Raw genomic sequence first — 23,071 nt, 5'->3', positions numbered from 1 at the left:
CTCTCTGCCCCTCTGCTCCAGCCCTCCTGTGCTGCCAGCTCTGTGTCCCTTGGTCCTGCCTCAGACATGCCCTACTTAGAGACAAGGTGAGTGTCCACCACCGTCTCAGCGCCCAGCAGTCACTGTCCACCGGGTCTGGCTGGCAACACCGGGCCCCTCTTGGGCAGCCTGGGGACAGGATGAGCTCCGACACGGGAGTCGCTCAGCACCCCACCTGGCACACAGGGGGCCCAGCGTCCCTTATCACAGTCACCACATATCAGTCAGCTTCGCGGCCGTGACCAAGGACGGTAGGCGCTCTGAGTCCTGGGGCTGAACGACCCCTCGACCCGGCTGCTGGCCCTGACGCGCGGGCTCCTTCCGCCCACTGTCCGAGCCCCAAGTGGGCGCTTCCGTGGACAGGTGTGCCAAGCCATCAGAGGCCACTGGGACCACCGAGAACGCGGGTTCTCCGCAAGGCTGCGCTGCTCTGTGGAGTGCCGGGAGAGCGGGCGTCGCGGGGGGCCTGGAACCGTCCCCGCCGTCACCAACTGGAGCGCAGATTGGGCAACTTCAACAACAGAATTTCCTTTCTCACAGTTCTGGAGGCCAGAAATCCAAGCTCAAGGTGCTGACAAATTTGGTTTCTGTCGAGGCTCCTCCCGGCGCAGACAGCCGCCCTCTCCTGTCCTCGCGTGGCCTCTGCCTTCCCGCCTCTCCTGGGACACAGTCCTCCAGGGCGGGCCCCACCCCACGGCCTCATTTAACCTTCACGACCTCCGGAAAGCCTGGGAGGACCCAACCTGTCCCAGTCACGCTGGGAACCAGGCTTCATCTCCTGGGCGTGGAGGGGACACAGTGCAGTCCCTAACACTGTCCGTCACTGGCTGCGGTCACTGTAACCTACCCCCAGGAGGATGGAAGCACCAGAGGCCGTGACTCCGTTTCCCTGACTGCTGTCTCCCAGGCCCAGGACACACAATAGGTCCCCCAGACTAGGTGCTGCGTGGGGGGCCGCAGTTTTTACCAGTGGCCATGCCCACCTCATCCCGGGGAGTTCAACCTGCACCCTGGGGCCACCGAGGCAGCATGGCAAGGCCGGACGAGGCGGCCACACCCTCTGGGAGGTCTGGGCCTGACCATCCCTAGGCCTTGGGGTGTAGGGGGTATAACGGATTGAACTGTGTCCCCCGGGAAAACAGGTTGATGCCTCACCCCAGCGTCTCAGAATGTGACCATATATGGAGAGCGAGTCTGGAGGGATCAAGTTAAAGTGAAGTCACTGCTGCAGGGCTGACCCAACAGGACTGTGTCTTCATGAAGGGGACCCTGGACACCCAGGCTCGCAGAGAGCAGGCCCCGTGACCGTGGGGCAGAGACCGCGGTGATTCCTCTAGAAGCCAAGAGAGGCCGAGGGCCAACAGTGAACCCCAGCAGCCGGGAGAGAGCCTGGGACCAGATTCCCTTCCACACCCTGCCCACACCGCACGGTGGACCCTGGTCCCAGCACGGCGAGAGGGCTGTCTGTGGTCACAGCAGCCTCAGCAGCTCCTCTGTGGGGGCGAGGGGACAGGAGGCAGAGAGAGGCAGGGCCCTGGCCTTCTGTGGCTTGGACAGCCTGATCCTGGGGACAGGTCCCTGCATACAGGGACAGTGCTGATGCTGCCTGCCTGTTGAGCCCTTGTGCCTGATGTCACTTACCCTCCTAACAACTCCACAGGGCAGCTGCCTCTACCCCCATGTTAGAGGAAGAACATTCCAGAGTTGAAAAGATATGCCTGGGCACCCAACTGGCAAGGGGCCTTGAGCCCCGGCAGGCTCAGGCCAGGCCCAGGGAGCGGGGACCTGGGTGCCTCCAGGTGACACTGGGGACTCTGCAGCCATGAGACCAGGTTGCCTGCACCTGTGTCTGCCCCATCGCACACCTCAGGTCGCCGTGACCCCATCTCAGTGGGGGGAACGAGGCTCAGCGCCCTCCCACTGTGACGGGAACTGGACCCCAGGTGTGTCCCACCCCCAGGTTGGATGTCCCCCTTGCGCCACCCCATGGGCCACACACCTGCCTGTTGTGTGTCTGAGTCCCGCGACTGTCTCAAGTCAAAGGTGGCGCAGCAGGGTCTGTCCTTGGGTGCCCTGGGATGGAAGGGATGGGTGACAGGAGGAGAGCCAGCTGTCGGGGAAGAGGCGGCGCCTGAGCCTGCCCTAGCCTGTGGTTGCCATGGCGACCCTGTGCTTGAGTGGGTGGGAGTCTGAATGTCTGGGGGGGCAGGAACTGAGAAGGGGGCTCTGGGCCCCTCACCGCCTCCCCCTCCCCTTCCAGCAGCAACCAGCCACCTGTACCTGCCTCCTGCCTCCAGCCCACTCCCCAGACCCAGCCACCTGGAGCCCACCTCCTCCGGGAAGCCCTCTGGCAGCCCTGCATGACTCGGGGAAGTGGCTGCCCTGTGGCAGGCACCAGGGCCAGCTGGGAGTCGTGAGCTCTGGGTCTGAATCTTCTGTGTGGCCTCTGACTAGGTGCTTGGCCTCTCTGAGCCCATTTCCCCATCAGGAACTTACAAGTCCACCTTGCAGTGATGGACAGGCACCTGGAAAGTGCCTGCCACATGATTTCCCCCAGGAAGGGTCCTGTAGCTCAGGGAGGTCAGCAGATGGCAGCCTTGAACCCCCAGGTGTTAGGAACCATACAGAGACACGGGCTCCCCCTCCTTGCCCCCATCCATACCCTCCCCAGCAGGACCCGCGGCTCCCCCCTCAGAGTCGGCTCACTTCTCACTGCTCCTGGGTCCCTCTCTCTCCACAGTACGTTCCCTCCATGGCAGCCAGAGGGCGCCGGTGAGCACAAGTCACAGCCCATCCCCGCTCAGAACCCTGCGGGCTCCCCAGCCCCGCGGCCTGCACCCTGGGAACCCCCCAGCAGCCCCGCCGCGGGGCCTCCGCTGCTCCCTCTTCCCCAGACACCCGCGTGCTCCAGCCTCTGCTCCTGGTCTTTACTAACCCGGTTCCAGCGCCCCGGCCCCGACCCCGACCCGGGCTTCATTTCTTCCTTTCTCCCCGGCACAGCACCGGCACCGGCACCAGCACCGGCACCGGCACCGGCACCACGCATGTGCATTTATGTATCTGCTCATTTCCTCTGCCCCACCAGGTGCCGCGCAGGGCTGGGTGGTGTTGGTCCGGCGGCATCCCCAGTGCCCAGCACAGCACCAGCCACAAGGAGGAACTTGATAGGTAACTGTTCAGTGCAGAAGCTTTAAAATGTCACCCTGGACATCAAATAGCCCTGGACTGCAGCGGGTGGGAGCTGTTCAGAGCATCCTTTCCCCCTGGCTGCCTCCTCCCGATCTCCCCCGTCCATCTACCACCTCTGCCCCATCCAGCCGCTGCCCTGCAACCAGAATGGCCTTTGCAAAACTAAACCTCAACTGCACCCCTCCCTGTCCACAATCCTCCATGGCTCCCAATTGCCTCTGGCACCCTAACATGGCCTCTCAGGCCCTGCTCTTCTATCACCTGCCTTCACCTTCTCGTGGCCTTCCTCCCCAGGGTGCCTGTTCCACCCTCTCTCTCCTGCTGCAGCTCCAGGGCCTTGGCGCCTACCCCTGTCTCCCTCCACAGGCTCTGCCCACCGGTACCATGTTGGCATCTGTCAGAGCCACTCTCACGGTACCCTGGACCTTCATACTTTGCTCCCCGGAGTGCAATTTGAGCTCAGCTGTGACATGTCTTTCCCGACCAGCTAGGGCCACTAAAGGGAAGTCCCACTGTGGATCAGTCTGACTGTCACCGCATGCCCAGCTCTGGGCAGGGAGTAGGCGCTTATTACTTTGTTTAGTGAATGAAAATGAAACAGACCCAAAGAGCTAGTCGTCCATTCAGTGATGGTTTCCACAAGTACACAGAAGAAAAGACGCCAGAAGCATGGAAAGGATGTGGGTGTGGGTGCAGTGGTGGCCAGGGTGGCGAGGGGACACCTCACCAGGAAGGAACATTTTAGCAGGGGGTCTCAAGGAGCTAGGTTCACCTGGGGAAAGAACATCCCAGGCAGAGGGGACAGCATGTGCAAAGGCCCTAAGGTAGAGAGGTGCTGAAGCATGGTTGGCGCCTGGGGAGTGACCAGGAGAGGGAAAGGCGGTGAGGAGAGCGGAAGGGTCTCAGGCCAGTCGTGTGGGTCCCGGGCCCTGGGGAGGGTGTTGGATTTTGCTCCAAGTGAGATGGGAGCCATGGGGAGTTCTGAGCAGCAGAAGGGGGCTCTGACTTGTGTTCACAGGCTAGAGAGGGAGGTCAGACTGCGTGGGGGGTGCTCCCCACCCTATCCACCCATTTTCTCCAGTCCACTGCACTGGGCTGTCAGCCAGAAACTAGAACTTTCCCCCGCTTCCCCCCGCATCTCCACCCTCCCATCCACCAATCCTGAAGTGACCTCCAGAGCCACGGGCCAGCCTGGCTCTGAAGCCAACGGCCCCAGGCAGCCCGTGCTTCCAGTCCTCACCTGGATGGCTTCCCCTGCCTACCGGCTCCTGGCCTCTCTGGCCTCCCAGCTCTCCCAGGCTGCAGCCAGAGGGAGGCCCGCTAAAGGTCCTGACCTGGCACAGGACCCCGACCCCTCCATAGGCCTTGGCAGCCCCCAGGTGTGTGGGGACACTCACACTAAGGCCAGCCACCTTTGTCCACGCTGCTCTGAACACCTGGCCTTCCCTCTCCGCCCCTCCTGGCCTTCTCTCTGACCTCAGGGCGGCTCCTCACCCACCCAGGCTGCAGGGGAAGCCCCTCCTCCAGGGAGCCTGCCCTGGAACCTCCTCTCACAGATCCTGGCTCCTCCTCTCACAGACCGTGGCTCCTCCTCTCACAGACCGTGGCTCCTCCTCTCACAGACCCTGGCTCCTCCTCTCACAGACCCTGGCTCCTCCTCTCACAGACCCTTGGCTCCTCCTCTCACACAGCCTGGCTCCTCCTCTCACAGACCCTGGCTCCTCCTCTCACAGACCCTGGCTCCTCCTCTCACAGACCCTGGCTCCTCCTCTCACAGACCCTGGCTCCTCCTCTCACAGACCCTTGGCTCCTCCTCTCACAGACCCTGGCTCCTCCTCTCACAGACCCTGGCTCCTCCTCTCACAGACCCTGGCTCCTCCTCTCACAGACCCTGGCTCCTCCTCTCAAGACCCTTGGCTCCTCCTCTCACAGACCCTGGCTCCTCCTCTCACAGACCCTTGGCTCCTCCTCTCACAGACCCTGGCTCCTCCTCTCACAGACCCTGGCTCCTCCTCTCACAGACCCTGGCTCCTCCTCTCACAGACCCTGGCTCCTCCTCTCAAGACCCTTGGCTCCTCCTCTCACAGACCCTTGGCTCCTCCTCTCACAGACCCTTGGCTCCTCCTCTCACAGACCCTTGGCTCCTCCTCTCACAGACCCTGGCTCCTCCTCTCACAGACCCTGGCTCCTCCTCTCACAGACCCTGGCTCCTCCTCTCAAGACCCTTGGCTCCTCCTCTCACAGACCCTGGCTCCTCCTCTCACAGACCCTGGCTCCTCCTCTCACACAGCCTGGCTCCTCCTCTCACACAGCCTGGCTCCTCCTCTCACAGACCCTGGCTCCTCCTCTCACAGACCCTTGGCTCCACCTCTCACAGACCGTGGCTCCTCCTCTCACAGACCCTGGCTCCTCCTCTCACACAGCCTGGCTCCTCCTCTCACAGACCCTGGCTCCTCCTCTCACAGACCCTTGGCTCCTCCTCTCACAGACCCTGGCTCCTCCTCTCACAGACCCTGGCTCCTCCTCTCACAGACCGTGGCTCCTCCTCTCACAGACCCTGGCTCCTCCTCTCACAGACCCTGGCTCCTCCTCTCACAGACCCTGGCTCCTCCTCTCACACAGCCTGGCTCCTCCTCTCACAGACCCTGGCTCCTCCTCTCACAGACCCTGGCTCCTCCTCTCATACAGCCTGGCTCCTCCTCTACTGGGCAGTAGGGCTGCTCCTGCCCAGCCCTAGCCGCAAGCCCATAGCTCCAGAAACCAAGGCTCCAGGCAGAGGGTACACAGGACACTGGTCACTCTGATGCCACCAAACGTTGGCAGAGAAGAGGACAGTAAGGAGGGAGGCAGGGAAGGCCAGCTCCGCCCCCACACTCCAGGTTCAAGGCCAGTGTGCTCCAGGCTGTGGGCCACATGCCAGGGTCCCTCCTCAGAATTCTGTCCCCACACAGAGAGAAGGGAGTGACCCTCACTGCGTGGCTTGGTTGGAGGGTTTAGAAACAGTATTTGGCAAGGGCTGGGTTGGCTGTGAGGTAGAGTGCTTGCACACACAGGGGGTGCCATGGGACATTAGAGCTGTAGAGGAAGATAAAGCTGGGGGGGGGCACAATTTAAAACAGGGTGATGGAGAAAAGCCACCTTAGAGGAGAAGGTGATACTTCAGCAAGGCCCTGCAAAGGTGGAGAATCCACCAGGGAAAGAGAAAATGGCCTAGGCAGGGGCATGGCCAGTGCAAAGGCCCTGGGGCTAGCTGGTGCTTGCAGGTTTGAAAAAGCCGGAAGGCAGTGTGATGGCCAGGTGGGGCTCACGGGAAGACTGGGAGGAGGTGAGGGCAGGGAGGTGACAGGGCAGGCTGCTGGACTCACCATATCCTACGTGCACCAATGTTCCCCAAATGAGCTGCCCTTCTGTTGAGGGGGAATCCAGCAGTGCCCCACCCTTCATCACCAGGGGTACAGCAGGGGTCACCAACTGCAGCTTATCCCACTAGTGAGCTGGGAATGGCTTTTACATTTTTAAAGTGTTGAAAAGAGAAAGACAAAGGGGCATGGCAGCCCCGAGGCGGACCAGAGAGTCCTCAATGATCTGCAGATCGGATCAGCACCTCGCCACAGAAGTTTGCCCATCTCTACCTCTAGCCCCCCACCTGCGGTGCTGCCGAGCACCCTTCAGTACCCCGACAGCCCATGTCAGCAGGGCCCAGCCACCCGGGCCCTCCCTGTCTGCACTCCTGGGGACACAGGGAGATACTGGGCTCCCCAGCCTGCCCATCCTGACTGGGGTGGGGGTATTCCTAGCCCCTGAGGGAGGGGCGCTGGCTGGTTTGGGCTGGGGGTGTTTTCAGCTTCTGAGTGTTTATCTCCCGCAGTTTTCAGGTGGGAAAGGCTGGGGGCTGGTTTAGCTAGTCCCTAGGGCCTGGGTAGGTCTCAGGGTGAGGGTCCCATCCCAGGAGAGGCTGGGGTCCGTGGCCCAGGAGGAAAGGGGAGGGGGCTATTCAGGCCTTAACCCAGGAGCTCCTAGGTCCCCAAGTTCCCTCTCCTGGGGTGCACACAGCCACTCAGGGGAGCCATCTGCCCACGAAGATGCCCTCATAGCCCTGGGCATGGGGAGCGCTGAGAAGACACCTCAGGGTCCCTAAGAGGTGTGTGCCAGTGGGCGGGGCCAAGCGGTCTAGTCCAGTGCTGTGGGGCTGCAGGGTCAGAAGGCATCACAGCAGAGGGACTCTGCTCTTGGGCAGTCTGCCCTGTTCAGGTCCCCTTCACCTGGGTGAGGTTTCTTTTTTCTTTCCTTTTGCCCCTTTTCCTCCTTGCAGTGCTAGGATGGAACCGGGGCCTGCCCACGCCAGGCAAGCCCTCTGCCACTGAGCCGCATCCCAGCCCCTCTTAATCTCTGAGGCCGGGCTTCCCTAAATTGCCCAGGCTGGCCTTGAACTTGACTCCTGCTTTAGCCTCCCAGGAATACAGGTGCGCACCACCACACCTGGCCAGGTAAGGCTTCTTGAACAGCTACTGTGCACCAGGTAAAATTCTGAGCACCTGGGATCCCAAAGCAAAACAAGCAGCAACATCCAGGTGCACCTGGATCCCAGTCAGGGAGACAGACAGTAAACAGACAGTCACAATAAATCAGGAAACACAGCAGCAAAAGCAAGCCATCAGCTGGCCATCAGCTCGGGAAGCCAGCGGGGCAGCCGCAGTTCTCAGCAGGGTGCACAGAGTAAAAGTTACTGCAGGGGCAACAAGTGCAGGGGGCAAGGGAAGAAGAGGCTTGCAGGTGGACGGAAGAACACATGCAAAGGCCCTGGGGTGGAATCTTTTAGATTGGTGGAGGAGCAGTGAGGCGGCATAGGGCACGGGAGAGGAGGTGACCAAGAAGACCATGCACTACATCCAGTCCTACACCTGGACTGAGACATGGGGAGAATGCACTCAGGATCTGGGGTCCCACCCCCTACTGAACCTGCAGGGGGAGACACAAGCCTTTTCCCCAACTCCAGTGACAGGAGTCCCTGATTGACTAGAGTTGGTTATGTGTTGCTAGACTGCAAGCTCTGTGGGGACAGGATGTGGCCACTGTCCCCACAGTGCCCCCAGAATGGCACCTGGTAGAAAAAGCGCTTGGCAAGTGTTTGCAGATTGCACAAAGAGGTGTGCCCAGCCTTGCTCCAGGGTCCTGGCACACCTGAGCACACACTTGCAGGTGTGCATGCAGATAGCTGAGTCCAGGGAGCCACATGGACAGTCACCCCCTCCACACCACTGGCCAGCACCAGCGCACAGGGGACCCCTCTGAACACAGGATGAGCCCGGTGGACACCCGGCTACACGCATGCCTGACAAGCCACTCAGACACGCTGGATGGGTACACACAGATGCAGACAGACATCTGACAGAACTGTGCTCTAGGGTCAGGTGCCTAGCCCCCCACCTTCCCCAAAGACCCCCCTCTCCCTCCAACAGCAGGCACTTTGCCTCAGCTGGGGAGGTCACCAGGCACCTCCAGGGTCACCAGGGAACCCCCACCTCAGAAGCCCCTCCCTGCCTCCCCTGGAGGGGCTGGAGGAGGGGAAGTGTCTGGCGTCTGGAAATGGGATCCGCATGAGAGGAGCCCACACAGAAACCAGAGCCTCCCATGTCCTTAGCCACCGTCTGGCTGGGGAGGCAGGCAGCAGGCAGGGGCAGAGCCCAGGAGCTCCAGGTCGCCGGGCCACTGGGCAGGGATGGCCGGGATCCTGCTCTTCCTGCTTGTCTCAGGGCACCTGCTCCAGGGGCTCCTGGGAGACCCCCCCCCCAGCCACGGGCTCTCCTGCTGGCGGGGCAGGGGGACAGGCAACCTGGAAGCAGGCAACAGCACCCTGCGCAGGTAGCAGCGAGGCCGCCAGCCAGCTGGACACAAACACTCAGCCAGGGGCCTGCGGGCCCTCCCCCTCGGTCTGCTGGGTCCTCCGGGGGGGCCCCCCAGGAGAAGGGGCTCCCCTGGGCAGGCTGGGAATAGAAGCCTGGCTTCAGTCTCCCGCCTTCCAGCTCCTCCCTGCAGGCTCAGGCCCAGGTGCACCATTCCCTGTCCCCTCCCTCCCTCCGCAACCCTGTCTCCAGACTCAAGGGCAGGCAGCAAGGCAGGTGGTCATGGGGTACCAAGACCCCCCCTCCAGAGGGGGCCGGCTGACACAGGTGCCCGTGGAAGGAAGGAAGGAAGGAAGGAAGGAGGGAGATGGGCAGGCCAGAACAATGGGCACAGCAGGGCCAGTGAGCCCCCGTGGGAGGTCACCACAGGGAGGAGGAAGATAGTGGCCAGGCAGCAGAAGGGCCAGCACCTGCATGTGAGCACATACGTCGGTGGCTGGTGACTTGGGAACATGGGTACCCTCACCGCCAGCCATGGAATCAGTTCCCTTTTCCGCTTTCCAGATGATTTTTCATCTCTGTAATTAATGGGCTAGTCAGTTCTGAACGGCGTGGCAGGCAAATTGCTAGTTAGGAAAATCATGGATAATTTTCTCGATATGATAATGAAGGTTGTATTCCTTCTCTTATTCTCCCTGTTTTCATCCTACTTTTAAGTAATAAATTCGGCATTAGTGGGAAGGGTGTGGGGAGAAAGAAGTCACCTGCCCTGACAGCTGGGATCTGACCCAGGTCCCAGCAGAGTCCTGGCCCCTGGCTGTGGGACAGATGGAGAAGAGGAGGAGAGGTGGGGACCCTCCACAGAGCACCCTGACAACCCAGTGATCAATTCAGGATGCCAGACGCAGGATGGCAGATGAAGGGCAGGGAACCCCAGGCACGGGCGGGCTGGAGTTGGGTCTAGGGTCAGGTTATGGATCTGTGCCCGTCCTTGGGGTGTTTGAGAGAGGAGCAGAAACCAGGAGCCTCTCCCCAAGCAGCCCTGGAGGTCAACAGGCCCAGAACGGACATCCACCCTCAGGTGTCCTCCACACCTGCCTCCATGCCGTCCAACTTCCTCTCCATGGTGATTCCCACCGCAGCTAAGGCAGCAGGGCAAACGGAGAGAGGGGGAGACAGCCAGAGAGAAAGCGAGGCGGCCAGCCATCTTGGCGGCCATTTTGAACCCCTCCCCCACCCGGAGCACACCACATGTTTGGATGTGGGAAGACAGACTGGGCTGGGGTCCTACCGAGCTGGCCAGGGGTCTCCGCCTGGTACCCGGACGCGGGGGAGGGACGCCCAGGGCAGCGGCCAAGGCTGACAGGTGGGGTGGATGGCTGGGGAAAGGGACCAGGAAGGTACTATGAGGTGCTGTGCGGGGATGGGGCTGTGAGCTGACCTAGACTGGAAGTGTAGGGTCAGGGATGTGGGGGGCTGTGTGCAAGAGGGGTGCCGTCTTCAGAGGGGTGCCAGGGGCGCGCCGGAGCGGTGCCTTGCGAGGGCATTCTCTCCCCATAGCTGGAGCACACACAACATCGCCCCCACTTCGGCCCGCACTTCAGTCCCGGGACCCTCAAATGGGACGATGACAACTAAACCCACACAGCTCTTACCTAACGTACCTCGGGGGGTGGGGGAGGAAGAGGGCTCGCCCTCAAAACCCGAATCCCAGAGGATCAAACCTGACAACCTCCAGTGCTTAGCCAGGTACCGCGGACAGAAGATGCTGCTGGGCAGCACCCTCGCCCTGACAGCGGCGGCCCCGGGCTGCCACCGGCTCGACACCCAGACAGACCCCTCCCCATCCCCCGCGCCACTGCCTCCAAGAGAAAACCAGCCCCCAGCCCAGCATCCTGCGGTGCCAGCCCCCGGACACGGCTCCTCCGGGGCCGCGGCCCGCGCGCGGCGCGCACACGCACCCTCTCCGCTCACACCCAGACACCTACACAAACAGGGCGCCAAGCACCCGCGCGCACACGCACCGGGGACACGCAGGCACCGCCGCGCCACTTCCCCACAAAGGCTGGCGCGCGCGCGGGCACACGCAGCCACGCGCGGGCACACTCGCGGCCCCCTCCCCCCGCCAGGCACCCTGCGGCCGCCCATCCGCACCCCAGCGCCCCGGGCGCTCCGCGGGGGCAGCCCCTCTAGGGCCCCTAGCCAGTGAGGGTGGGGTGTGTGCCAACCCCAATGCCCCTGCGACTCAGGTGCGGCGACCCGCGGCTCCAGCATCCCCTCCCCCCTCGCGGCCAGGACAGGGCCTGGCTCCCAGCCCTTCCGCCCCCCTCCCACCCCGCACACCTGGCCCAGGTGCGGCGTGCCCCTCGCCTTAGCCCCGCAGACTCTCACCTGTCCAGAGCTTCTCTGGGATCCGGCCTGCGCGTTTCTCCTGCAGCTCCGCGAACCCGGGCCCCCCGCCCGGCACATCTCCCGGAGCCGGGGCGGGGGGAAAGCGGGTGGAGGGTGGCGGGGCGAGGGCGGCCTCCGTGTCCCTTCTTTCCTCTGGCCCAGCACCGCCGCCACCGACCAAAAATTTAAAAAAAAAAAAAAAAAAAAGCGGATTTCACAGCTCCAAAGGCGGCCCCCTCGCGGCGACGGAGGCTCGGGGCTGGGGGCGAGTGGGTCTGCGCCCCTCCCGGGGTGGGAGGCAGTGAAGGCGGCGGGGCGGGGGCGGCGTCAGAGCTCCGGGGGCTGGGGCGAGGCGGAGCCCCCCGAGGCGGCGCCAGCAGCGGCCCGCATCTCCCCCGCAGCTCCGCGGCCCCGACGGAGGCGGCACGTGTGCGCCCAGGCGACTTCCCAGCCCCCTCCGACGGCGGCGGCGGCCGAGGGGTTAACGGGGCAGCCCGGGCGCCCCTGCAGGCCCCCGCCGCCCAGCGGCGCCGCTCCGGGGCCCGCGCGGCCCCATCCGCCGGGGCCTCCTCGGCAGACGGCGCGGTGGGGGCGCCGCAGCGCCGACAGCTCCCGCGCCGACGGCTCCTGCTCCCCGCAGTGGCCGCGGGGGGCTCGGTGGGGGGCTGGCGGCGGGGAGCTTCGGTGAGGGGGCGCGGCTGGAGGCGGGCGCGGCAGCGTCGCGCCCCCGGGGCGGCCGGAGCGGGGGCGCCGGGCCGGGCCCGTGGGCACCGCAGGACGCGCGGACCGAGCCGGCGCCGGGCACCAGCAATGACAAGCCGCCTGCTCGCCCCGCTCCCCGGCGCACCCGCTCCGGGAGGGGGGCGGCGGGCGCGCGCAAAACCCGGCCTGGATTCCCCGCCCGGGACTGGCTGCGGCAATCTGACGGGGAGCACCGGGAGCCGTCCCAAAAACCCGGACTGGATTTTCCTTCTCTTCGCTTCCACTCCCCTGTCCCTCCCCCCCCAAAAGTGGGGAGAGGGAAAGCGACGTGCTAGACCCCTCAGTTGGAACGGGCAGTGGGGGAGGGGAGAAAAGAAGTAAGGACGACCCGGAGCGGATTTTCCAGCAGTGTACTAAGGAAAGGAGCCTAGCCAGGCAAGGGGGGAACTGGGGAGATTTGGAAGGGTTATGCAAAACCCGGGTTGGATTAGATAGAGCGGGGAGGAATCGGGTGCGGGGAGGGAGCTGCGACACGGCCAAATGCACTCGGGGCACGCAAATTTCGGGCCGGATTCTTCCTCGGGAGACGGAGTAATGCGTCAGGCCTAGTGCAGTGGGAACAGGCAAGACCCGGCCTAGAGTTCCTCAGACCTGGGCTTGGGGGGGAGGCGTCGAGAAGGGGGCTGCTTAGTGACTGAGGCGGCGTGGGCTGCCCCTGTCTTCCTGGCAGCGACGTGCAAGGGGGAGGGGCAAAAGGAGGGCTGGATTCCGTATGAAGGGATCCGGCGCGCTGGCTGCACCGGAGCGGGCAGATAAAAGCGGTTTCTGGATACAGGAGCGAAGCAAAGGGAAGGGAGTGAGATGAGGAGGCATCGCTACCCTGGGAGACCAGACCTACAATAAAAGGCGAGGGAAGGACGAAAAGCCAGGACTGGAGCCTGCGGGGTGGGATGAGACACCCCCATTCCCACCCCCACCCCCAGCAGAAGATCCCTGGCAACCGCACAGGGGTTTGGAGCTGACCGGGCAGCACGAGCGGAGGGCAGTGTTAGGGGGAGGTTAGTATCTATAAACGCCTCAAACGTCTGGCTTTGGAGGTGGGGGGTTGAAAATTGAATTTTAGGTTCTCAGCAAGAGAAAAAACCCGGAATGGAACTTCACGAGATAGCAACCACACTAAAGCTGGAGGACTTAAAGAAGTAGGGCAAGGAACATGGGTTCCCAAGCTGAGTGGGGCGGGGGCAGATTTCGGACGGAGGCTGCAGAGGGAGGCTCCTATCCCCTCTCCGGGGTGGGAAGGCTGTCGACCTGGCTTGGATCCCCGGAGCCAGAGCTTGACTGCCAAGACCCACAGTGGGGGCTATAAAACCGGGCCCCAGGCCAAAAATAGGCACTTCGGCAGCACGGGCAACTCAGTGCAGGGAGTAGGGGGAGGCTGAGACTTGGAAGGGAGAGGGTGGGGGAAAGTCCTGAGAGGTAAGATCCGGTTAGGATCTCCGGAGACAGGACCTGGAAGCCAGACTGCTGGCTCCTTTTTATGAAAGATGGGTGCCACTCTAAGACTGATGGCTGGGAAGGAACAAAACCCAGGCTTTGGATCCTCAGGGAAGGGAGTCCCTCCAAATGAGGCCTAAGTATTGAAGCTGGCAGCTCCTGCAAAGTTAAAAGTCTGGCTGAATCTTAACACACTGGAAGTATTGGGGGAGGTGATGGCCAGTCCGCAGGACCCATAAACCCTGATGTGAAGTTTAGAGGAAGAGGAACTTCTGAAGATAGGGCAGGAGTAAAAAAGCTTTTCTGTGTCCAGGAAAGAGAATGTACTGCTAACCAGGGTGTCTGCAGAATGGCTGGGGAATAGGGAAAGGTTCAAAGTTAAGTGGGGAAAGAGCTGGGGTGAGTAATACAGAACACTTGGGTCAGACTTGGATGGGAACAATGAGTATCTAAAAGCCTCCATGGAGTGTTTATGGGACAGTTAACCAGGTCTCCAAGAATCCTTTCCATAAAACATGTCCTGGTGGCTGAAAGAGAGACAGGGACACCAGTCTTCGAGGCTGGCTGGGTGACCAGGGACCACCTCTACCATAGCCTTCCTTCTTCCACTGGGCAAGGATTCCCATACCCAGAACCTTAGCCAAATCTAACCCCAAGACTTCAGGGCAAGATGCACTGGTGGGTCACTATGATTTCCCCTTGGTGCCCAAGGACTTCATGGCTGCAGAGGTTGGACCTCGAATGTAAATGATTGTGCCCAGACGTATGGATCTGGGAGACCAGAGGGGTATCACAGAAGAGGCTGTTGAGTGCAGAGATGATTTCATCCATTTGTGGTTGACTACGAATGAGTTGGGTATGGGGAGGGGATCCCACCTCTCTCTGCCTCAGTTTCCAACTTTGAAATATCCACAGAACCATGGAGGGCTTCAAGGTGCTGAAAAGTGGGAGGACAACCAGGGGGACAACCAGGACAGGGCTCCCACACACCCAGGTAGCCAGGTTTTTGTAAACCCAACAGGACTGGAGCTGGGGTGTAGCTCAGTTGTAGATCTTACCTAGCATATGTGAGGCCCTGAATTCCATCCTCACCCCCCCCCCCCCGCGAAAACAAAAACAAACAAACAAAACCCAATAGAACTGAAAGCAGGCGGAACACGGAGGCCAGGAAACGCGGGGCAGTCGCCTGGCTGCAAGCCTGCTCTCTCCAGCCCCAGCAACCCCGGGAGCAGCCCACCCACCTCCGCCTGCACAGTGAGTAAGAGGAGGTTCTAACTTGCGCTCCGGAGAGGCTTCGAGAAAAGGTGGACTTTATCTATATGAGGGGAAGCGGTGGCGTTCTTTAAGGGACCCCGGGCTCAGTTTGGAAAAATCCCAGCAGGACCGCTCCCCAACACCCCCCCCCACCTCCTCCTTTCTCCCAATGCTGGTGATCGGCCGAGCGCCCCTGGTGGTGGCCGGGATTGGCTCGCCAGCCTCCATCCTATCCACGCCGCCGCCTGAACTGGTGGGCAGAGGGCTCAAGAGGCAAAAGATGAAGACAGGTTCGGGGCGCGAAAGAGCCCTGGTACCCACCAGATCCTCTGGCTGCGCAGTCGCAGTGGAGGTCGCGCCAGCCGCCGGGCTCCGGGGAACCAACTCGTCCGCGCGCGCGCAGACTAGCCCCCGCGGGCACCCAGTGCCCTGCACTGCTTGGGTGGGTACCCGCACTTCTGATCTCCCCAGGGCGCTCCTCGCTGCCTACCTTGTGCCTTGGCATCGCCACGCGCGCCACGGCTAGGACACTTAATATTCTGTACATCTGGTCCCAGTGGACTCGTATGCCCAGAGTGTCCTGATTTGGGGTACACTCATGTTCTGTGAACCCTTTGCCTGGGCATCCTACCTTATGTGCACCCTGTGCCAGAGGAACTGTATGCCTTCAGTGTTCCCCTTCCCCTGCATTTTGGGGACCCCCATATTCTGAACTAGCCCTCTGGATATCCAAACCTCTTGGCTCCCTGGGCCCTCTGCTGGGGTCTGTGCCTTCAGTGCTTTGCATACTGGCTGACCTGCTTGTCCCCCAAGGCTCAGCACCCCTTTGCCTCAGGCCTAGCACCCTGGAACCCTGTCCTCTTCCCCAGGATTCTCAGGTCCTAAGAACATCTGTGGCCGGGCCCTGCAACTTAATGGAGGGCAGACCAGGTGTGGGGCTGAAGTACACCTCTGGACTCGGGGAATCATGGCAATGCCTAGGCCTGCCCTGCCCACCAGGAGGTGCCCCCAACCGGCTTTTCCTAGAGTTCACTGGGTGCAGGGTGGACTTTCAATCCTTCCATTCATGAATTCGTTCCCTCCAGTTATTCCTCAAACACAAAGCACCCCTTACCTGTTCTTAGGTGCCAAATGCCGTGGGGGACGTGGAGGATGCCCTAGCACAAGGCAAAAGGACAGGGAGCCTTCTCAGGGTCGTCTCTTGAGTGGGTGATATAAACACAGAACCCATGTGGGATTAGCCCAGGGAAGGGGGCAGGGTGCTGGGGGACTGTCTGAGCCTTGAGGGATTGGAGAGAGGGGTTTTGTGAGCCTCTGACCTTCCTGGAAGCTCCCTGTACCTGCCCCCTTGGGCAATTTCTGCACCTCATCCAGGTCCACATACGTGAAGAGATAAAGAAGTCCTAGACATGGAAGAGGAGGTCAGAGTGGGAGTAGGGCTCATTCCAACCGCTGTCCAGGCGGAAGGTGGGACCTTTGCCCTGAGAAGGATCCCTGGCAAAAAGAGACAGGAATCACTGACCATGCCATGACCCACCCAGAGTCGGAGCGAGAGAACAGTCAACAAACAATACTGAAGCCAGTTTTTTGTTTTTTAATTGAAGATTTTGATATCCTGGTCATCATAGTCTTTTTTATTTTCTGCACGAATGTTGATTTCTGTAAAATATTGTGAAAACGAATGATTTATCTTGATAGCTGAGTTTTTTTGCTTTACTCGGCTCACCCTAGTCCTGAGCAGGATGCGAGGTTGAATAAAATGGACAGGGCTCTTCCCAGGGCATGCACTTGATGAGAGAGGCTAAGGTTCAGCCCCCAGCTAGAAGCAACTTCAAGAAAGAAAAGAGCTTCAAAGGTTGATCTGGGCCATGAAAATACTGAGGAATCACGAGGCAGGGAGTGGGTGAGCATGATTTTAGGCTGAGGGCCACAGAGGGCCTCTCTGAGGAAGAGACATTTGAGCCAGGACCTGAAAGCCAGAAAGGGAACTGTCATGTGAGAATGGCAAGTGCAAAAGTCCTGTGGTTGAAACAGTGCAGCCTCAAAGCTCATGGAAAAGGCCTAGATTGTATTTTTAGTGACATTGAGAACCTAGAGAGAGTTTTGAGCAGGAGGATATCATGATCTTATTCATGTATTTAAAAGATTATAGGGACAGTTCTTCAAGAAGAGCAACACAAAAATTACCGTATGATCTGTCGGTTTCACTTCTAGGTATAGAATCTAAAGAAAGAACAGAAAACAGTTGCACAAGCAGATACTTGTATGTGAGTGTCCGTGGCAGCAGTATTCTCAATTGCCAAAAGGTGGAAACAACCCAATGTCCATCAGTGGATGAATGGAAAAAGAAAATGAGGTAAATTTTAAAAGTCCAAAGCCAAATACAGTGGTAAGCAGGAGTGCCTGCAGCTGTAGCTACTTGGGAGGTTGAGGCAGGAGGATCTCAAGTTCAAGCCCAGCCTCAGCAATTTAGCAAGACTCAGTCTCAAAATAAAAAACTAAAAGAGGGCTGGGGGTGTGTGTAGCTCAGTGTTAGTTACCAATCCCCAGTAGCCAGGGGAAGAAAGAAAAAAAGAAAATGATTTGGAACTAGACACCGTGAGTATAGTCAACACCATGAATTGTCCACTCTGAAATGGGTAGTGGTTAATTCTACGTTATGGTTATTTTACCTCAGCTTAAAAACATGTAGGAGTACACCAGGCACGGTGGCACATGCCATAATCCCAGCAGCTCAGGAGGCTGAGGCAGGAGGATCACCAGTTCAAACCCATCATCAACAACAGTGAGGTGCTAAGCAACCCAGTGAGACCCTGTCTCTAAATAAAGTACAAAATAGGGCTGGGGATGTGGCTCAGAGGTTGAGTGCCCCTGAGTTCAATCCCTGTACCAAGGAAAAAAAAATTACAGGAGTGACTTGAGAGGGAGTAGGGAGATTAGGAAAGGGCCCCCATGGTCACCTAGTGAGAGGCAGGTGACTGAGATCTGGATCAGCCTGCTGGGGAGGAAGGTGGGGTTTGCGGCACATCTTAGAGGCAGAGTGGATGGTGTCCCCTGGCCTTTGCACCCCCTGGACTCTGCCCAGGTATCTGCTCCTGATCCCTCCATTGAGAACTGCAAATGTCATCCTCCCTGCTCCACAACTGCCCTCTCCTTTTATCCACCCCCCCATAGTATTTCCACCTTGGAACAGACCATATTTGCCGACATATTTGCAACACCACGCCGTTCGGCCAACCAATCATGGGCTGAAACCTCCAAAACTGTGGGCTAAAGTAAACCATTTTCCTCTTTATAAATTGATGTATGTCTTTGTGTGTGTGTGTGTGTGTGTGTGTGTGTGTGTGTGTGTGTGGTGTTGGGGTTGAACCCAGGGCCTTGTGCGTGCAAGGCAAGCGCTCTACCATCTGAGCCATGTCCCCAGCCCTCGGGTATTTGTTGTAAGGACGGGAAACTGACCCGCGATCTCCTCACCCACCGGAGCTTTTATTGATTTGTCCCACCACCGAATATCAGCTTCTCGAGGCCAGGGATGCTTGCTTCTTGTTCACTGCTTGTGCCCAACCCCAGAACGACCCCGGGCACACAGTGAGCGGCCAGGAGAAGGTGAAGGAGTGGCCCTGGTTGGGGTCGGAGCCACAGACAGGTGTGAGTGGCGGGGCGTCCCGGTTAGGCACCCGAGAGCCAGTTAGGTGGCGCTTCCCTCCCCGGCCACTAGAGGCCGCTGCTCCGCTGCTCTGCGGCCGCAGGTGAGGAGGCCCCGCCCTCCCCCCAGGTGCGCGGGAGGCAGGGCTGCCCCGACCGCGGGTGGAAGGTCGGTGACCAAGGCAGAGCTGGGAGAAGAGTTGGGGTGTGAGAGGGCGAAGTGGGGGTGAGGGAAGAGAACCGACCGTGTCTGAAGTGGGGTCGGCTGAGTGGAAAATGCCTGGGAGGTGGGTGGTGAGAAGGGGAGCGCTTTCCCAGCAGGTGCGAGGCCAGGGGCAGAGAGAGCCAGCCTCCAGTTTAGGAACCTGGGCCTGGGGTGTGACCCAGGGCTTGGGGTGGAGGAGCTGTGAGGGGCAGAGAGGTGCGTGTGGGGTGGGAGGAAGCCACCCAGGGCATGGAGCAAAATCGGGGAGACCAGAGGACAGGTGAGCAGGTGAGGAGGCAGGGAGAGCCCGGGGTCCTGCCCTGACTGCTGGACTGGGGAGACTGGACAGTGCTTGGGCAGCGCTGGGGCGATTGGGGGTGGACTGATCTGTGGTGGGTTAGAGAATCGCAGAGGAGGAGCTCGGAACTTCTTCAGGCCTGGCCATTTATGTCGTTGCGGCGGGGGGAATGGATGTGACTTCTCAGGTGCCTGCCAAGGTTCATCCTAGAAGCCCAGGTAGCTTCTGCAGAAGGTGCAGCCACACTTGCTCACTTTCTCCTCCGTGCCTTGGTTTCATCTCCCTTCCTACGTGTGTGTGGGGGGGGTGGAGGAGGATTGAACCCAGGCCTCCCACGTGACAGGCCAGTGCTCTCCACTGAGCGACATCTGCAGCCCTTTTTAGTTTTTATTCTGAGACAGAAACTTGCTGACTTATGATCCTCCTGCTTCAGCCTCCCAAGTCACCGGGATTGCCAGCGTGTGCCACCACACCCGACTTCCTGTGTGCGTTTGTCCCAGCCGGGATTCACTGTGTGGTGAGCTGGGCTGGAGGAAATCAGCAGTGAATGCGACACCCGCGGCCCACCTGGACAAGGCAGGTGTGGGAGGTGGCGGACAGGCAGGGACTGAGGGAGGACACCCAGGCCTTCTTTGGCTGTGTTGGGGAGCCGTGTGGAAGGCAGCTGGCTCAACAGAAGACCCCGGCGGTCTAAGCATTGAGAACCGTGAATTGAAAGGTCCTGAGAAGGTTGTCAAAAAAAAATGCCATCCGGGTCCAGACTGCAATAGGGCAATAGGGAGTGGTGGGGCCTGAGGCAATGCAGAGTCTAAAGAGTTCTGAGTTTGGGGTCAAAGTGGATGTCAGGACTGCAGGATGGAGAGAGGTCGGGAAGGAGGTTGGAAAGGGACATGAGGATGTCAATGGGTGCCATGAGGTTGAGTCTGTGGCCACAGGAAGACAGAGGTGATTCCCAGCCTTGCCTGGGCCCTGTAGGATTTGAAGAGCCAAATGCTGACGGTGGAATGAAAATACATCAGGGGGGACGTGGGAGGCGGTGGGCAGGGGAGGGCAGCAGCTGTGAGGGCTTAAGTCGTACTCTAGATGCTACCATGTGGGATCTGGGAAGCTGGAAATTAGGGTGGCTGTGTGTTAGTAAGCTTTACGTTACTGTGGCAAAATACCTGAGCTAAGTGGACTTACAGAGAAACACAGTAAGGGCGGTTCCAGTGCAAGATCAGTTGGCCCTGTTGCTTCTGGGCCCGTGGTGAGGCAGCGCCTCCTGGAGGAAGCACGTATGGGTACAGGCTCACTCACCTCGTGGTGGAAAAGAGAAAGAAAAGAGATGAAAAGTTGAGGGTCCCACAGGCCTTTCAGAGGGCAAACCCCCAATGACCTAAAATCCCTCTCTAGGTCCCACATCATAAAGGTTCCTCCATCACCCAATAGCACCCAACTGGGGCTCGAACCTGTAACAGTGTGTTGAGCTTTTGGAGGACATTTAAGATCCACACCACAGCATCATGCAAAATTCTCTGAGTGTGAACTTCACCCAGGAATCTGCAAATGTTTTATTGCTACAACTCAGGAATTCTATTCCTGGGTTGATTCCCAATGGGAACAGGAGCTTATGTCCCTCAAAAGACACAAACACCGATGTTCATGGCGCTTTGTTCATGATTGCCAGACACTGGACACTGCTCAAGTGGTCATCAACTGGCAAGTGGAAAATAACTTGGGATACTGTATTCATAAGACAGAATACAATGCAGCAGCGAAAAAGAAGGGCTATTGATACATGCAGCATGAGTGAATCTCAGCAAAAGAAGCAAGATACAAACAAAAGAAACTGTATGAATCTTTTTGTGATGTTCTAGGACAGACAGAAGTAATCTATAGAGAGCCCAAAGCACAGGGTTTCCTAACCACGTCACCAATGATGTTTGCGGCTGGTTGTTTCTTGGTGGTATGTCCTGGGCATTATAGGACTTTATCGTCAATACCCACCAGATCCCAGTTTGATAAATGCCCCTTGGGGTTGGAGGGATACTTGCCCTGAATCAGAGGCACTGGGAGAGGGACTCTTGGGGACAGCAGCTTTCTGGTCCATATCTTGCAGCTGGTGAGTGGGGACAAGGACCACAGACCTTTTTTTTTTTTTTTTTTGGTGCTAAGGATTGAACTCAGGGGCACTCGCCCACTGAGCCACATCCCAGCCCTATTCTGTATTTATTTAGAGACAGGGTCTCACTGAGCTGCTCAATGCCTCACTTTTGCTGAGGCTGGCTTCAAACTTGCGATCCTCCTGCCTCAGCCTCCCGAGCCACTGGGATTACAGGCGTACATCAGGCCTTTCCTTTCAAGCTTTCCACGCATCCCAATAACAGAGTCACCCTACCACATGGGTGGCGCTTGAAGACATGACGCTGAGTAACAGAAACCAGACACCAAAGGTCTCAAAACTGCCTGATTCCCTCTCTGTGAATTGTTCAGGATAGGAAAATCCATAGATCCAGAAAGCAGATGACGGTTTGCAAGGTCCTGGGGGGAGGGGAAATAGGAAATGACTGCTTTTGAGGTGATGAGAATGTTCTGGAATCAGAGGTGACAGGTGCCCAATTCTTAAATACACAAAACTCATTGAGTGGCACTTTGTTTTAAGTTGGGTGCTGGGTGATGGCACCCGGGGCCTCACCACGCTGAGTGGGTGCTCCCCGCTCAGCCACGGCCCATGCCCTGGGTTGTACGTAGGGTTAATCTTGTGTGGATTTCACCTCCAAAAGAAAACAGGAAAACGTTAACCCACACTCGACAAATAAACCCACCTTGGGCTCACGTGGCCCTGGAGCAGCGGCCATTTGGAAATGGAGGGAGAGGAAGGAGGCCAAGGCCAGGCGCTCTGGGAGCAAGGCGGAGGGGCCCGCAGGCTTTCCGGATCTCCGTGTGCGGAGGGCTGAGGCAGCTTGGAGGCAAAAACTGTGTCTTGGCTCCGGGGAGCGCTCCCTCTTAACCCACCTGTCAGCCCTGCAGAGATGTCGGCTGGGCAGGTCAGAGGCCAGAGGCAAGCTGTTGACAGGAACGCGGAGTCTGACGTGTGGAAGAGAAATGACAACCGCTCAGCTCCATCCAGCAGGCTTCTGGGGCAGTGCGGGCGCCCCGGTCTGAATCTCCTCTGGCTTCAAAACACTGAAAGAGCCAAGAGAGACACTGAGAGGCCTGGAGTTGGCTGAATGGTGGCCCTGTCCACAAAACAAGACCCGTGAGTGTCTGCATCCATCCCTGTTTCCCTGCTGCTGAAACAAAGTACCTCAAACTGGGTCATTTATGAAGAATAGAAATTTGAACTGGGAGCTGGGTACCGGGGCACTCACCTGTAATTGCAGCTACTGGGGAGGCTAAGGCAGGAGGATCACAAGTTTGAGGCCAGCCTCAGCAACTTAGCAAAAAAAAAAAAAAAAAAGAGAGAGAGAGAGAGAGAGAGCTGGGGAATGTAGCTCAGTGGTACAGTGCTCCTGGGCTGAATCCCCAGAACTGGGGAGATTTTCTACATGTGAATTTACTGCTCAGCACTTACTGGAGGCTGGAAAGTCCAAGGTCAAGGCTCCAGCGGGTTTGGAGTCTGGTGGGGAATCCCTCTCAGATTCCAAGATGGTGCCTTGATCTGCGTCCTTCTGTCCTCACATGGCAGAAGAGACAGAAGGGTGCAGAGGAACTAGGGTTCCTGCTCAGGCCCTTTTCTAAAGGCATTAATCCCTCTCAGGAGGAAGGAGACCTTGGGGTCCAACCACCTTCCGAAGGGTCCCTCCTTGGAGCAGCATCCCATCCACCGCATTCCAACACGGAGACTTTGGAGGGACGCAGACATGCATGCCGTAGCCGTGACCTCACGTGGACAGAGGGTCTTTGTGCAGGTGGGATTTTTGCAATGAACTCCTTCTGTATTAAGATGGCCCCCAAATCCAGTGACGAGCGCCCTTATAGGAGAAGGGGCGAAGGGGGAGAAGAAACCTACGTGAAGATGCGGCAGAGTCT

General features: G+C 59.1%; 1 protein-coding gene across 1 annotated transcript in view; it reads right to left on the bottom strand.

Moving 5' to 3' along the window:
- Positions 1 to 11,953, bottom strand: part of Adgrl1 (adhesion G protein-coupled receptor L1) — a 42,800-nt gene extending 30,847 nt beyond the window's left edge. The window contains exon 1 of the mRNA XM_076847314.2: positions 11,463 to 11,953. The gene's annotated coding sequence lies outside the window, so the exon portion shown is untranslated. The remainder of the gene's footprint in view (positions 1 to 11,462) is intronic.
- Between the last annotated feature and the right edge of the window lie 11,118 nt (positions 11,954 to 23,071).

The sequence above is a fragment of the Callospermophilus lateralis genome, chromosome 1 (genome assembly GCF_048772815.1).
Source record: "Callospermophilus lateralis isolate mCalLat2 chromosome 1, mCalLat2.hap1, whole genome shotgun sequence".
Lineage (NCBI taxonomy): Eukaryota > Metazoa > Chordata > Mammalia > Rodentia > Sciuridae > Callospermophilus > Callospermophilus lateralis.
Note: the sequence above shows the minus strand (reverse complement) of the source record. Positions and strands in the feature narration are given on the sequence as shown.